Source organism: Salvelinus alpinus, chromosome 6, assembly GCF_045679555.1.
Source record: "Salvelinus alpinus chromosome 6, SLU_Salpinus.1, whole genome shotgun sequence".
NCBI lineage: Eukaryota > Metazoa > Chordata > Actinopteri > Salmoniformes > Salmonidae > Salvelinus > Salvelinus alpinus.
Genome location: NC_092091.1, coordinates 96,259,445 through 96,273,615, shown reverse-complemented (window position 1 = coordinate 96,273,615; position 14,171 = coordinate 96,259,445). Strand labels below are relative to the sequence as shown.

At 44.1% G+C, this 14,171-nt stretch overlaps 1 protein-coding gene and 1 long non-coding RNA gene across 2 annotated transcripts in view; both read right to left on the bottom strand.

The window, feature by feature from the left end:
* The window catches only part of LOC139579638 (basic salivary proline-rich protein 2-like), an 18,593-nt gene extending 9,755 nt beyond the window's left edge, over positions 1 to 8,838 (bottom strand). The window contains exon 1 of the mRNA XM_071408464.1: positions 8,180 to 8,838. The gene's annotated coding sequence lies outside the window, so the exon portion shown is untranslated. The remainder of the gene's footprint in view (positions 1 to 8,179) is intronic.
* Positions 1 to 9,561, bottom strand: part of LOC139579639 (uncharacterized) — a 19,316-nt gene extending 9,755 nt beyond the window's left edge. The window contains exon 1 of the long non-coding RNA XR_011675811.1: positions 9,049 to 9,561. This is a non-coding gene — a long non-coding RNA (uncharacterized lncRNA). The remainder of the gene's footprint in view (positions 1 to 9,048) is intronic.
* Between the last annotated feature and the right edge of the window lie 4,610 nt (positions 9,562 to 14,171).

The following is a 14,171-nucleotide window of genomic DNA, read 5'->3' as shown; positions in this document are numbered from 1 at the left end:
GGTGGAGGTAAAGAGGTATGGGACTGTAGGTGGAGGTAAAGAGGTATGTGACTGTAGGTGGAGGTAAAGAGGTATGGGACTATAGGTGGAGGTAAAGAGGTATGTGACTGTAGGTGGAGATAAAGAGGTATGTGATTGTAGGTGGATTGTGATGTCATTGTGGGGTAATGTGATGTCATTGTGGGGTAATGTGATGTCATTGTGGGGTATTATGATGTCATTATGGGGTATTATGATGTCAGGTAAAGATAAGGATGACAGAGACAGAGAATATTAGCGTTTACTGGGAATTTATTTCCTTCACACGGTAATGTGGGGAAAAGGGGCTGGACGGAACCAAAGCAAAGAAAGTAAAAGTTAAAGAGCCCCCCTTTCCTACCTTCCCTGCCTACCCACTACTTACCTACCTTAACGCCACCTGGCGCGCTAACCAAAATACAGGGGTTGGTCCGCCCAGGTCTTACCTAGTGTGCATAGACAGAGTACATACTACGGGTATATGTATGCCCGAAGGCCTCTTGCCTGAACACTCCCAAGGTGCCTTCCCCTTCCCCCCCTGGGAACAAATGAAACAGAATAATACAAACTTAAAAACTCAAACTTTAATAAAACACTGAGTCCTATTGGCTGGGACACAAAACCTCAGAAGTAGCGGTTACAAAAATACTTTACAACAAAACTGTCTCTTAGCAACAACCAACAAAGGACATCAAAGAAGTTCTCTCTTCTCCTGATAAAGGAACACTGGCTTTTACCAGAGCTGGAGAAGGAGTTGGTCATTGAAAACAGCTGTTTCCTCTGACGAGAGGGAGGGTTCAGAGCTCCAATCGTCCATGGGGGGCCGACCAATCAGCTGGTTAGAATCCAGGAAGCCATTTCCCTGAAAATAAACACGTACAAACCCAAAACAACACAGAAACTGGGGAACGTAACATCGCTAGTAGTTCATCTTGCTGAGCAGAGAACGTTTCTGCTTAAGAGTTGTTTTATGTGTATGCTCTTTTGAATTGACTCAACACCTTAAACCAGCATGTTTCCTACCTATTGTTCATCAATGTAAGGCAGACCCATCTACAGAAAACACCGTGTCAGCCTCAGGCAGAGGGGAGGCAGAGAGATCAGGCCTTAGAGTAAAATTTGAATCTGTTATTTGCAACAGTGAGGCGTACCTTCTTGTCTAGCTGCCAGCAAATCAGCAGGGTTTACAGTTGCACATCTCTCAATGGTAAGATTTGGCTTTGTAAGTAGAGTCTCGTATCCTGCCAGTCTTGCGGCTGTGAGACAGGAGTTTTTCTGGTTCAGAAGTGCCAACACTACATATGACACGTACACAGTTGCATTGTGCGTAAGTATCAGTGATGCGCTTTTTTCAATCGCATATGCAGTTGCCGCCAGGCTTCTATCACATGGATGCATACCTCTCACCACGTTATCCAATCTGGTAGAGTAGTAAGCACAGGGTTTGTGCTCGTTACTAACCTTTTGAGTCACAACGGCAGAGGCAAAGCCTCCTCTCTCGGCTACATGAATGTAGAAATGTTCCTTGAAGTCCGGCACGCCCAGAGCAGGAGCGTTATCCAGTGCTCTCTTCAGGTCTTCAAAGGCCTTAGCTTGGTCCGTGTTCCACACCAATTCCTCTGAAGGCCTGCCTTTACACATCTCCCTCAGCGGACTCGCAATCACCGAGTAGTCGCAAATCCAATTCCTACAATGTCCTGTACACCCAAGAAACGACATAAGGCCTTTAATGTTCACCGGTCTTGGTGTGTTAAGGATTGTCTTGATTCTTTCTTTTGACAGAGTCTTCTGATGTTGTGACATCTCCAGTCCTATATATAGGACTTTGGGTTTCCACAGCTGTAGTTTCTCCTTTGAAACTTTGTGTCCCCTTACTGCCAGTTCCTTCAACAGGTGGAGGGTGTCAATCTTGCAAATTTCTGGAGTTGTTGAACAGATCAAAAGGTCATCGACGTGTCGAACCAGAGTGCTTCCTCCAGGGAATGCTACATCTCTTAGGTCATTCTGGAGGACACGGTTGAAGATTGAAGGGCTTTCACAAAATCCACGTGGAAGACGATTGTAAGTGTACTGAGTTCCTTTGTAAGAGAAAGAGAACAGGTTGTGACAGTCCGGGTGGAGTGGGACTGAGAGAAATGCACCACGTAGTTCAATGAAAGAAAAGGTCGATGCTTCAGGTGGAACACTTGACAGTATTACTGATGGGTCAGGAACCAATGGAAACTCAGAGTCCACCATTTTATTAAGTTGTCTGAAATCCTGCACCATCTTAAATTTCCCTGTAGGCTTCTTCACAGGGAGGATAGGTGTGTTATACAAGCTGATGGTAGGGTATATCACTTGACCTTGGTTGAGTTCACCGATGGTGGCACCTATTCCTTGCTCTCCTTCGGGTGACATTGGGTACTGTTTCTGTCTCGGACCCTCATATCCTGGTTTAAGCCTGACCAGGACAGGCTCGGCGGATTTTATCAACCCGATGTCGTGTCCCCCTTTTGACCACAGGTTGTCTGGTACCGAACTGAGGTCATCTTCGTCCTGCCTCTGTTGGGGGCTGTATTCAATTATTTCAGGAGTGTAAGGAATACGGGTACAGTCATTTTCAATGTCAATCTTCAGATCTCCAGCCTGATTAACAAAATGGCCTCCGTGGTCTTTGGTGTTCTTCCAGGATCTACCTTGTCCTTGATATCTTCCTCTGTTGCCTCCTCTGTAGTTTCCCAAACGTCTTCGCCTGAATCCAGGGTGCGGATTCCATGCACGGGTATATTGGGGTCCTTGTGGACACCGGTTCCTTTTATGTCCGAACTTGCCACATCCCCAGCACTGAACTGGTCCCATGGGTGGAGTGGGAGGATGGAATGGCTGTGGGTTCCTGTACTCCTGTGGAGGGACAGGCACAAATGGCTGTGGCGCTGCTCCAGGTCCACTGGGTAGTGCTGCAGGAATGGGAGTGTTCATCACTACGAGGTCAGGTCCTCCTGTGCTCTTGTTTGCTTTTTCAAGCTGTGTTAGCTGAGCTTTCTTCAAGGCACCGTCAAGATCAGATTTTTGCGTTTTTTCTTCAGTTTTTTCATTAGACCAAATTCTGCAGAAATTATGCAAGTGACCCTCTTTTGTGGGGCCGTCCATTCTATGCCATCCAACAATATCTTTTAACTTAGCCTGTACTTTGTCTGGTAAGTTCTCACAAGCTTTGTCGTAGAACATTTCTTCAGTCTCAAAGGTGTTGTCATGTCGCTCCCCTAGTTCTTTCATCCACTTCCTTTTCAGTCCATCAATCCAGAAGCCGAAATCGCTGTCAACTCCATACACGTGGTTAGTCAAGCGGGATACATCTCTGATCATGGGAAAACCCTTGAGATATCTTAGTTGACTCAGTGCATCGAATGTCTGTCCTTCAGTTGTCAGTAGCCCTAGTACTGTAATGCAGAGTTCTGTAACTTTCCCCTGGTCCTTTTTCTTGTTTGCTTGCCGGTCTTTCACCATTTCCGTTACGACTCGGCATTTCTCCTTATCAAATGAACCTGTTTCGGGGTATCGATATTTTTCCTCTTTCTCTGTCCACTTACACCATTTCTCAAACACCCACACCAGATCCTTCTTCAGGAATGGATATTTATCCTGCAGATATGCTAGTGGAGTATCAGGCTTCGTCGGAGTACGGTCGCTAGGAACCTCTCTATATTCTGTTGAGTCTGCCATGGTGTTTTGTGGTTTTGACCACAGGTAGTCTGGTACCGAACTGAGGTCATCTTCGTCCTGCCTCTGTTGGGGGCTGTATTCAATTATTTCAGGAGTGTAAGGAATACGGGTACAGTCATTTTCAATGTCAATCTTCAGATCTCCAGCCTGATTAACAAAATGGCCTCCGTGGTCTTTGGTGTTCTTCCAGGATCTACCTTGTCCTTGATATCTTCCTCTGTTGCCTCCTCTGTAGTTTCCCCAACGTCTTCTCCTGAATCCAGGGTGCGGATTCCATGCACGGGTATATTGGGGTCCTTGTGGACACCGGTTCCTTTTATGTCCGAACTGGCCACGTCCCCAGCACTGAACTGGTCCCATGGGTGGAGTGGGAGGATGGAATGGCTGTGGGTTCCTGTACTCCTGTGGAGGGACAGGCACAAATGGCTGTGGTGCTGCTCCAGGTCCACTGGGTAGTGCTGCAGGAACGGGAGTGTTCATCACTTCGAGGTCAGGTCCTCCTGTGCTCTTGTTTGCTTTCTCAAGCTGTGTTAGCTGAGCTTTCTTCAAGGCACCGTCAAGATTTGGTTTGTACTCAACATACACTTGCCCTTGTGGGTCAGTCTTGTACAATCTGTAATCACTGGAGCCAGAAGATTTCTTTGGTGTTGGGTTTAGCCTCATCTTCCTGAGTTCTTCCTCTGATTCATCAGTGGCTGTATCTAGTGAGTCAATGTCTTCCTTCAGTTCCTCCATTTTCCTTTCCGTCTCTTCATCTTCTTCATCCCCCGATGCTGCCAGTTTCTGTTTCTCTCTTCTTTTTCTCCGTATTTCTTTCAGTTGATCCTCTATTTCCGCCTTCTCTTCTTTCTCCAATTTTTGCTCATAGAATTTATCTCTACTTGTTCTTACTTTCGGATACATATTTTCCTTTTCACCTCCTTTGCCTTTCTTTTCCTCATCCAAATCGCCACTGCCCGTCCACCTTGGGAGGTCCGTTCTTCCTTCAAGGGGAAAGGTGGGGGAACCTAATAAGTACGGACTGGCGGGAGTTTTATAGGATGATAAAGTGTTCCTTTCCTCCGCTTTCTTCTTTCCATCTCTAGAAATGTTCTGTCTGTCATCCTCTTCTTCTCTCATTATCTCCCCTCTTAATATCACTTCTTCTCCAGTAAAAATCAGGGGAGACAGTCCTCCCGTGACTGGGAGTTTACAGCTTTCCCGGCCCCCGTCTTCATATGGTGGGGTTGCTGTTGGACGCACCGGACCTGATCCGGTATTTCTTGTTTTTCTTCCTTCCAAGGCCACCTGAGTCTTGAGATATCTTAGTTGACTCTGTGCATCGAGTGTCTGTCCTTCAGTTGTCAGTAGCCCTAGTATTGTAACGTAGAGTTCTGTATCTTTCCCCTGGTCCTTTTTCTTGTTTGCTTGCCGGTCTTTCACCATTTCCGTTACGACTCGGCATTTCTCCTTATCAAATGAACCTGTTTCGGGGTATCGATATTTTTCCTCTTTCTCTGTCCACTTATACCATTTCTCAAAAACCCACACCAGATCCTTCTTCAGGAATGGATATTTATCCTGCAGATATGCTAGTGGAGTATCAGGCTTCGTCGGAGTACGGTCGCTAGGATCCTCTCTATATTCTGTTGAGTCTGCCATGGTGTTTTGTGGGTTTTTACTCATGACGAGCTGCGTGTAACGTGGGCTAAGTGGTTGTTTTCTATGTGTGGTCCTATAGAGGTCACGTTTCCACCTGTTAATATTCTACGTGGCTACCTCTACCCTCTCTATCAGAGTGTGGGTGTAGTTCCTGGGTGATACACGGAAAACTCAATTCTATTCTACGCGTGTGAGTCACTTGTCTAGTTTAACCCGTTCGTTAACCATGCTAATGTAGAAGGATCGACAGTATACATGTAGTGAATGTAAAATAGGTTTTCACTCTCGCTACAATATCTACGCTGGAGGGCGAATCTCCGTCTATTCTTTCACTATGGAACGGTTATTTCATATGTGGATTTTAATAATACACAATATGAATAATTGATTCTGTCCTTCTCCTACTATCAAACACTTTTATAATAATCCCAAATCTAATCCCACACACCGATCATCGTGTTGTTGAACTGGATAAACCCATCACAATGATCTAATGCTTTTAGTTCAAAATATTTTTTGGGGGGGGTGGGGGCATCTACCAATTTATAATCCCAACAGTTATAAATCATACATTAGAACACAATACAGAAATAAAAACACAATCTAGTCCTCCATACAGATCAGGATGGAAATAAACAAAATTCTAGTCTTCCCCACAGGCCAGGACAGAAATAAACAAAATTCTAGTCCTCCCCACAGGCCAGGACAGAAATAAACAAAATTCTAGTCCTCCCCACAGATCAGGACAGAAATAAACAAAATTCTAGTCCTCCCCACAGGTCAGGGCAGAAATAAACAAAATTCTAGTCCTCCACACAGGTCAGGGCAGAAATAAACAAAATTCTAGTCCTCCACACAGGCCAGGACAGAAATAAACAAAATTCTAGTCCTCCCCACAGGTCAGGGCAGAAATAAACAAAATTCTAGTCCTCCACACAGGCCAGGACAGAAATAAACAAAATTCTAGTCCTCCCCACAGGTCAGGGCAGAAATAAACAAAATTCTAGTCCTCCACACAGGTCAGGACAGAAATAAACACCAATTTTTACCCTCTCCACAGGTCAGGGCAGAAATAAACAAAATTCTAGTCTTCCCCACAGGTCAGGACAGAAATAAACAAAATTGTAGTCCTACACACAGGTCAGGACAGAAATAAACAGAATTCTAGTCCTGCACACAGGTCAGGACAGAAATAAACACAAATTCTCACCCTCCCCACAGGTCAGGGCAGAAATAAACAAAATTCTAGTCCTCCACACAGGTCAGGACAGAAATAAACACCAATTTTTACCCTCTCCACAGGTCAGGGCAGAAATAAACAAAATTCTAGTCCTCCCCACAGATCAGGACAGAAATAAACAAAATTCTAGTCCTCCCCACAGATCAGGAAGGAAATAAACAAAATTCTAGTCCTCCACACAGGTCAGGACAGAAATAAACAAAATTCTAGTCCTCCACACAGGTCAGGACAGAAATAAACACCAATTTTTACCCTCTCCACAGGTCAGGGCAGAAATAAACAAAATTCTAGTCCTCCCCACAGGTCAGGACAGAAATAAACAAAATTCTAGTCCTCCACACAGGTCAGGACAGAAATAAACACCAATTTTTACCCTCCCCATAGGTCGGGGAAGAGAATAAACAAAATTCTAGTCCTCCACACAGGTCAGGACAGAAATAAACAAAATTGTAGTCCTCCACACAGGTCAGGACAGAAATAAACAAAATTCTAGTCCTCCACACAGGTCAGGACAGAATTAAACAAAATTCTAGTCCTCCACACAGGTCAGGACAGAAATAAACAAAATTCTAGTCTTCCCCACAGGCCAGGACAGAAATAAACAAAATTCTAGTCCTCCCCACAGGTCAGGGCAGAAATAAACACCAATTTTTACCCTCCCCACAGGTCAGGGCAAAAATAAACAAAATTCTAGTCCTCCACACAGGTCAGGACAGAAATAAACAAAATTCTAGTCTTCCCCACAGGCCAGGACAGAAATAAACACCAATTTTTACCCTCCCCATAGGTCGGGGAAGAGAATAAACAAAATTCTAGTCCTCCACACAGGTCAGGACAGAAATAAACAAAATTCTAGTCCTCCCCACAGGTCAGGACAGAATTAAACAAAATTCTAGTCCTCCACACAGGTCAGGACAGAAATAAACAAAATTCTAGTCTTCCCCACAGGCCAGGACAGAAATAAACAAAATTCTAGTCCTCCCCACAGGTCAGGGCAGAAATAAACACCAATCTTTACCCTCCCCACAGGTCAGGGCAAAAATAAACAAAATTCTAGTCTTCCCCACAGGTCAGGACAGAAATAAACAAAATTCTAGTCCTCCACACAGGTCAGGACAGAAATAAACAAACTTCTAGTCCTCCACACAGGTCAGGACAGAAATAAACAAAATTCTAGACCTCCACACAGGTCAGGACAGAAATAAACACAAATGTTTACCCTTCCCACAGGTCAGGACAAAAATAAACAAAATTCTAGTTTTCCCCACAAATCAGGACAGAAATAAACAAAATTATAGTCCTCCACACAGGCCAGGACAAAAATAATTACCAATCCTCACCCTCCCCACAGGTCAGGACAGAATTAAACAAAATTATTTTGTTTGTGTCATAGATCAACATTCCCATATTAATACATCCCGGGTTCATATAAATGTAGGTATCTTATCGACTATCATAATCATTTACCAACTCCGTGAGTGAGGTGACACTTACATACTGGAACGAGTCATCAGAAACACAGTGTTTCAAAAAAAAATAATCTCAGACTTTAGATTATAACAGGCGTCTGTTTACCTTGTTAATTCGATGCGCAACACAGTGGACGATGGTCCTCCCAGCAACACAGTGGACGATGGTCCTCCCAGCAACACAGTGGACGATGGTCCTCCCAGCAACACAGTGGACGATGGTCCTCCCAGCAACACAGTGGGCGATGGTCCTCCCAGCAACACAGTGGACGATGGTCCTCCCAGCAACACAGTGGACGATGGTTCTCCCAGCAACACAGTGAACGATGGTCCTCCCAGCAACACAGTGGATGATGGTCCTCCCAGCAACACAGTGGACGATGGTCCTCCCAGCAACACAGTGGACGATGGTCCTCCCAGCAGCAATGTTCACTCACTCCTGGCTAGCTCGCCATAAAATGTCGAGGGGGATCCTTTACACAGAGTGGTATTCAAAAAGTCCAGTTGGAAATACGACACAAACACAGGATACTTTCGTTTTTAAAACTCTTCGCTTAGTTATAAATGCAATTGCAGACAGAAGTTCACGAACAGAAGTACCTCCGTAATCTATAAGGAAAGTTCTGCGAGGGATCAAACCCAAACACACAGCGATCAGCCTACGCACTTCATACGTTAACGTTTTTCATAAAATGCCAACTTGCACAGTCATCTTCTAACACACACTGATACGTTTAATGTATAACATGTGCAGAGAACGTTGCAGCCGGATGGGGGGTGGGGGAGGGGGGGGGGTTCCCATCGCGGTGAGTCAGTAACTTCCTGTTTCTCGTTCAAAATAAGAAGATCGTTTTCTCAGAACATCTTTAACCCTTAAAGTGACACACAGCAAGGCACCTTTAATACATTGTAGTTATATGGCACACAGCAAGGCACCTTTAATACATTGTAGTTATATGACACACAGCAAGGCACCTTTAATACATTGTAGTTATATGGCACACAGCAAGGCACCTTTAATACATTGTAGTTATATGGCACACAGCAAGGCACCTTTAATACATTGTAGTTATATGGAACACAGCAAGGCACCTTTAATACATTGTAGTTATATGGCACACAGCAAGGCACCTTTAATACATTGTAGTTATATGGCACACAGCAAGGCACCTTTAATACATTGTAGTTATATGGCACACAGCAAGGCACCTTTAATACATTGTAGTTATATAGCAGGGATGACGTGGTTCCCGACAGACCAGATCACCCCTTTACATTTAGGATTATAGTGTTATGATATATATTGGTATCTTATGATTATATTGGTGTTATGATTTATATTGTTGTTATTGTTATGATTTATATTGTTGTTGTTGTTATGATTTATATTGTTGTTGTTGTTATGATTTATATTGTTGTTGTTGTTATGATTTATATTGTTGTTGTTATGATTTATATTGTTGTTGTTATGATTTATATTGTTGTTGTTATGATTTATATTGTTGTTATGATTTATATTGTTGTTATGATTTATATTGTTGTTGTTATGATTTATATTGTTGTTGTTATGATTTATATTGTTGTTATGATTTATATTGTTGTTGTTATGATTTATATTGTTGTTGTTATGATTTATATTGTTGTTGTTATGATTTATATTGTTGTTGTTATGATTTATATTGTTGTTGTTGTGATTTATAATGTTATATTGTGGTTATGATTTATATTGTTAATATATATAGTGTTATGTTGTGGTTATGATTTTGGTCCTTCTTTTGCTTGTTCCTCCATGGGCCTCCTATCGGTGAGATTGGCTGGTGCCGTTACACACACACACACACACACACACACACACACACACACACACACACACACACACACACACACACACACACACACACACACACACACACACACACACACACACACACACACACACACACACACACACACACACACACACAGAGTCACACCCTCTTTATAACGTGTGTACAGTCTATGAGGTCTGTATAATAAACCGCTGTCAGTCTGTAGTCCGTGAACCCCACTCTGATATGGAGTCACATCCAGCTCTGCACTAATGTACCTGATGGGGGTCCAATCAGGTTTCTGACATTCAGAGCTGCACTAATGTACCTGATGGGGGTCCAATCAGGTTTCTGACATTCAGCTCTGCACTAATGTACCTGATGGGGGTCCAATCAGGTTTCTGACATTCAGTGATGCACTAATGTACCTGATGGGGGTCCAATCAGGTTTCTGACATTCAGCTCTGCACTAATGTACCTGATGGGGGTCCAATCAGGTTTCTGACATTCAGCTCAGCACTAATGTACCTGATGGGGGTCCAATCAGGTTTCTGACATTCAGTGATGCACTAATGTACCTGATGGGGGTCCAATCAGGTTTCTGACATTCAGCTCTGCACTAATGTACCTGATGGGGGTCCAATCAGGTTTCTGACATTCAGCTCTGCACTAATGTACCTGATGGGGGTCCAATCAGGTTTCTGACATTCAGCTCTGCACTAATGTACCTGATGGGGGTCCAATCAGGTTTCTGACATTCAGCTCTGCACTAATGTACCTGATGGGGGTCCAATCAGGTTTCTGACATTCAGCTCTGCACTAATGTACCTGATGGGGGTCCAATCAGGTTTCTGACATTCAGTGATGCACCTATGTACCTGATGGGGGTCCAATCAGGTTTCTGACATCCAGTGATGCACTAATGTACCTGATGGGGGTCCAATCAGGTTTCTGACATTCAGAGCTGCACTAATGTACCTGGTTGGGGGTCCAATCAGGTTTCTGACATTCAGAGCTGCACTAATGTACCTGATGGGGGTCCAATCAGGTTTCTGACATTCAGCTCTGCACTAATGTACCTGATGGGGGTCCAATCAGGTTTCTGACATTCAGCTGCTGCACTAATGTACCTGATGGGGGTCCAATCAGGTTTCTGACATTCAGAGATGCACCTAATGTACCTGATGGGGGTCCAATCAGGTTTCTGACATCCAGCTGCTGCACTAATGTACCTGATGGGGGTCCAATCAGGTTTCTGACATTCAGAGCTGCACTAATGTACCTGATGGGGGTCCAATCAGGTTTCTGACATTCAGTGCTGCACTAATGTACCTGATGGGGGTCCAATCAGGTTTCTGACATTCAGCTCTGCACTAATGTACCTGATGGGGGTCCAATCAGGTTTCTGACATTCAGTGATGCACTAATGTACCTGATGGGGGTCCAATCAGGTTTCTGACATTCAGAGATGCACTAATGTACCTGATGGGGGTCCAATCAGGTTTCTGACATTCAGCTCTGCACTAATGTACCTGATGGGGGTCCAATCAGGTTTCTGACATTCAGAGCTGCACTAATGTACCTGATGGGGGTCCAATCAGGTTTCTGACATCCAGTGATGCACTAATGTACCTGATGGGGGTCCAATCAGGTTTCTGACATTCAGCTCTGCACTAATGTACCTGATGGTGGTCCAATCAGGTTTCTGACATTCAGTGATGCACTAATGTACCTGATGGGGGTCCAATCAGGTTTCTGACATTCAGTGATGCACTAATGTACCTGATGGGGGTCCAATCAGGTTTCTGACATTCAGTGATGCACTAATGTACCTGATGGGGGTCCAATCAGGTTTCTGGGTTATAATGGTCCGTTCAGTGGAGGAGGGCTGGAGGGATGTTTACTATATATGATGCCCTGTTACTGTGGACAGTGTTAATTTATGCATTAGCCATCAGCAAGAGAGAGTGTGTGTGTGTGTGTGTGTGTGTGTGTGTGTGTGTGTGTGTGTGTGTGTGTGTGTGTGTGTGTGTGATATCCTCCTGCTAACTGATATTTGTGGCATCTCATTTACCGATCCTGACCTTCAAGGTTAATCATGTTTCACAAAGCAATCAGGTCTCTCTCTACACACACACACACACACACACACACACACACACACACACACACACACACACACACACACACTGTAATGTATTTCTATCCCGGAAGTCTATTTGGATGTCTGTAAAAAAATTATAAAGTAATTTAAAATCTTGGTTGGTGTATAAATGTAGAATCTCATCACCTCATCAGAAGTCAGGAGGGACAAAATGTTTATATATTCATAGATACAGACACCCGTGGAACCAGCAGACATGACACTTCTAAGCCCTGAAGACTCGTGTTCGCTCCCAAAGCTAATATCTGGGCCTTGGCTCAGTGCAATAATACAGTCTTACAGCTTGCAGGAAACCTGGGTTCAAATCCGTCCGTCCGTCCGTCCGTCCAGACAGACAGACAGACAGACAGACAGACAGACAGACAGACAGACAGACAGACAGACAGACAGACAGACAGACAGACAGACAGACAGACAGACAGGTTTCAGTCTGACTCAGAACAATACCAGCTATTATGAACACACCCCAGTTACACAAACAGCTGGAGGGGATTCTGTGGGCGTCATGACAACTCTATAGGACCTGATCTGTCTCATGTTGACTCTATAGGACCTGATCTGTCTCATGTTGACTCTATAGGACCTGATCTGTCTCATGTTGACTCTATAGGACCTGGTCTGTCTCATGTTGACTCTGTAGGACCTGATCTGTCTCATGTTGGCTCTATAGGACCTGATCTGTCTCATGTTGGCTCTATAGCACCTGATCTGTCTCATATTGACTCTATAGGACCTGGTCTGTCTCATGTTGATCCTATAGGACCTGATCTGTCTCATGTTGACTCTATAGGACCTGATCTGTCTCATGTTGACTCTATAGGACCTGATCTGTCTCATGTTGACTCTATAGGACCTGATCTGTCTATTGTTGACTCTATAGGACCTGGTTTGTCTATTGTTGACTCTATAGGACCTGATCTGTCTCAAGTTGACTCTGTGGGACCTGGTCTGTCTCATGTTGACTCTGTGGGACCTGGTCTGTCTCATGTTGACTCTATAGGACCTGGTCTGTATCATGTTGACTCTATAGGACCTGGTCTGTATCATGTTGACTCTATAGGACCTGGTCTGTCTCAGAGATATGTTGTGTCTATAGGACCTGATCTGTCTCATGTTGACTCTATAGGACCTGATCTGTCTCAAAGACATGTTGACTCTATAGGACCTGGTCTGTCTCATGTTGACTATATAAGACCTGATCTGTCTCAGAGACATGTTGACTCTGTAGGACCTGATCTGTCTCATGTTGACTCTATAGGACCTGGTCTGTCTCATGTTGACTCTATAGGACCTGGTCTGTCGCATGTTGACTCTATAGGACCTGATCTGTCTCATGTTGACTCTATAGGACCTGATCTGTCTCATGTTGAATCTATATGACCTGATCTGTATCATGTTGACTCTATAGGACCTGATCTGTCTCATGTTGAATCTATATGACCTGATCTGTCTCATGTTGGCTCTATAGGACCTGGTCTGTCTCATGTTGATCCTATAGGACCTGGTCTGTCTCATGTTGAATCTATAGGACCGACCTGGTCTGTCTCATGTTGACTCTATAGGACCTGCTCTGTCTCATGTTGACTCTATAGGACCTGATCTTTGTGATTTTAACTCTATAGGACCTGATCTGTATCATGTTGACTCTATAGGACCTGATCTTTGTGATTTTAACTCTATAGGACCTGATCTGTCTCATGTTGACTCTATAGGACCTGATCTGTCTCATGTTGACTCTATAGGACCTGCTCTGTCTCATGTTGACTCTGTAGGACCTGATCTGTTTCATGTTGACTCTATAAGACCTGATCTGTCTCATGTTGACTCTATAGGACCTGATCTGTCTCATGTTGACTCTACAGGACCTGATCTGTCTCATGTTGACTCTATAGGACCTGATCTGTCTCATGTTGACTTTATAGGACCTGGTCTGTCTCATGTTGACTCTATAGGGCCTGATCTGTCTCATGTTGACTATATAGGACCTGATCTGTCTCATGTTGACTCTATAGGACCTGGTCTGTCTCATGTTGACTTTATAGGACCTGATCTGTCTCATGTTGACTTTATAGGACCTGGTCTGTCTCATGTTGACTCTATAGGGCCTGATCTGTCTCATGTTGACT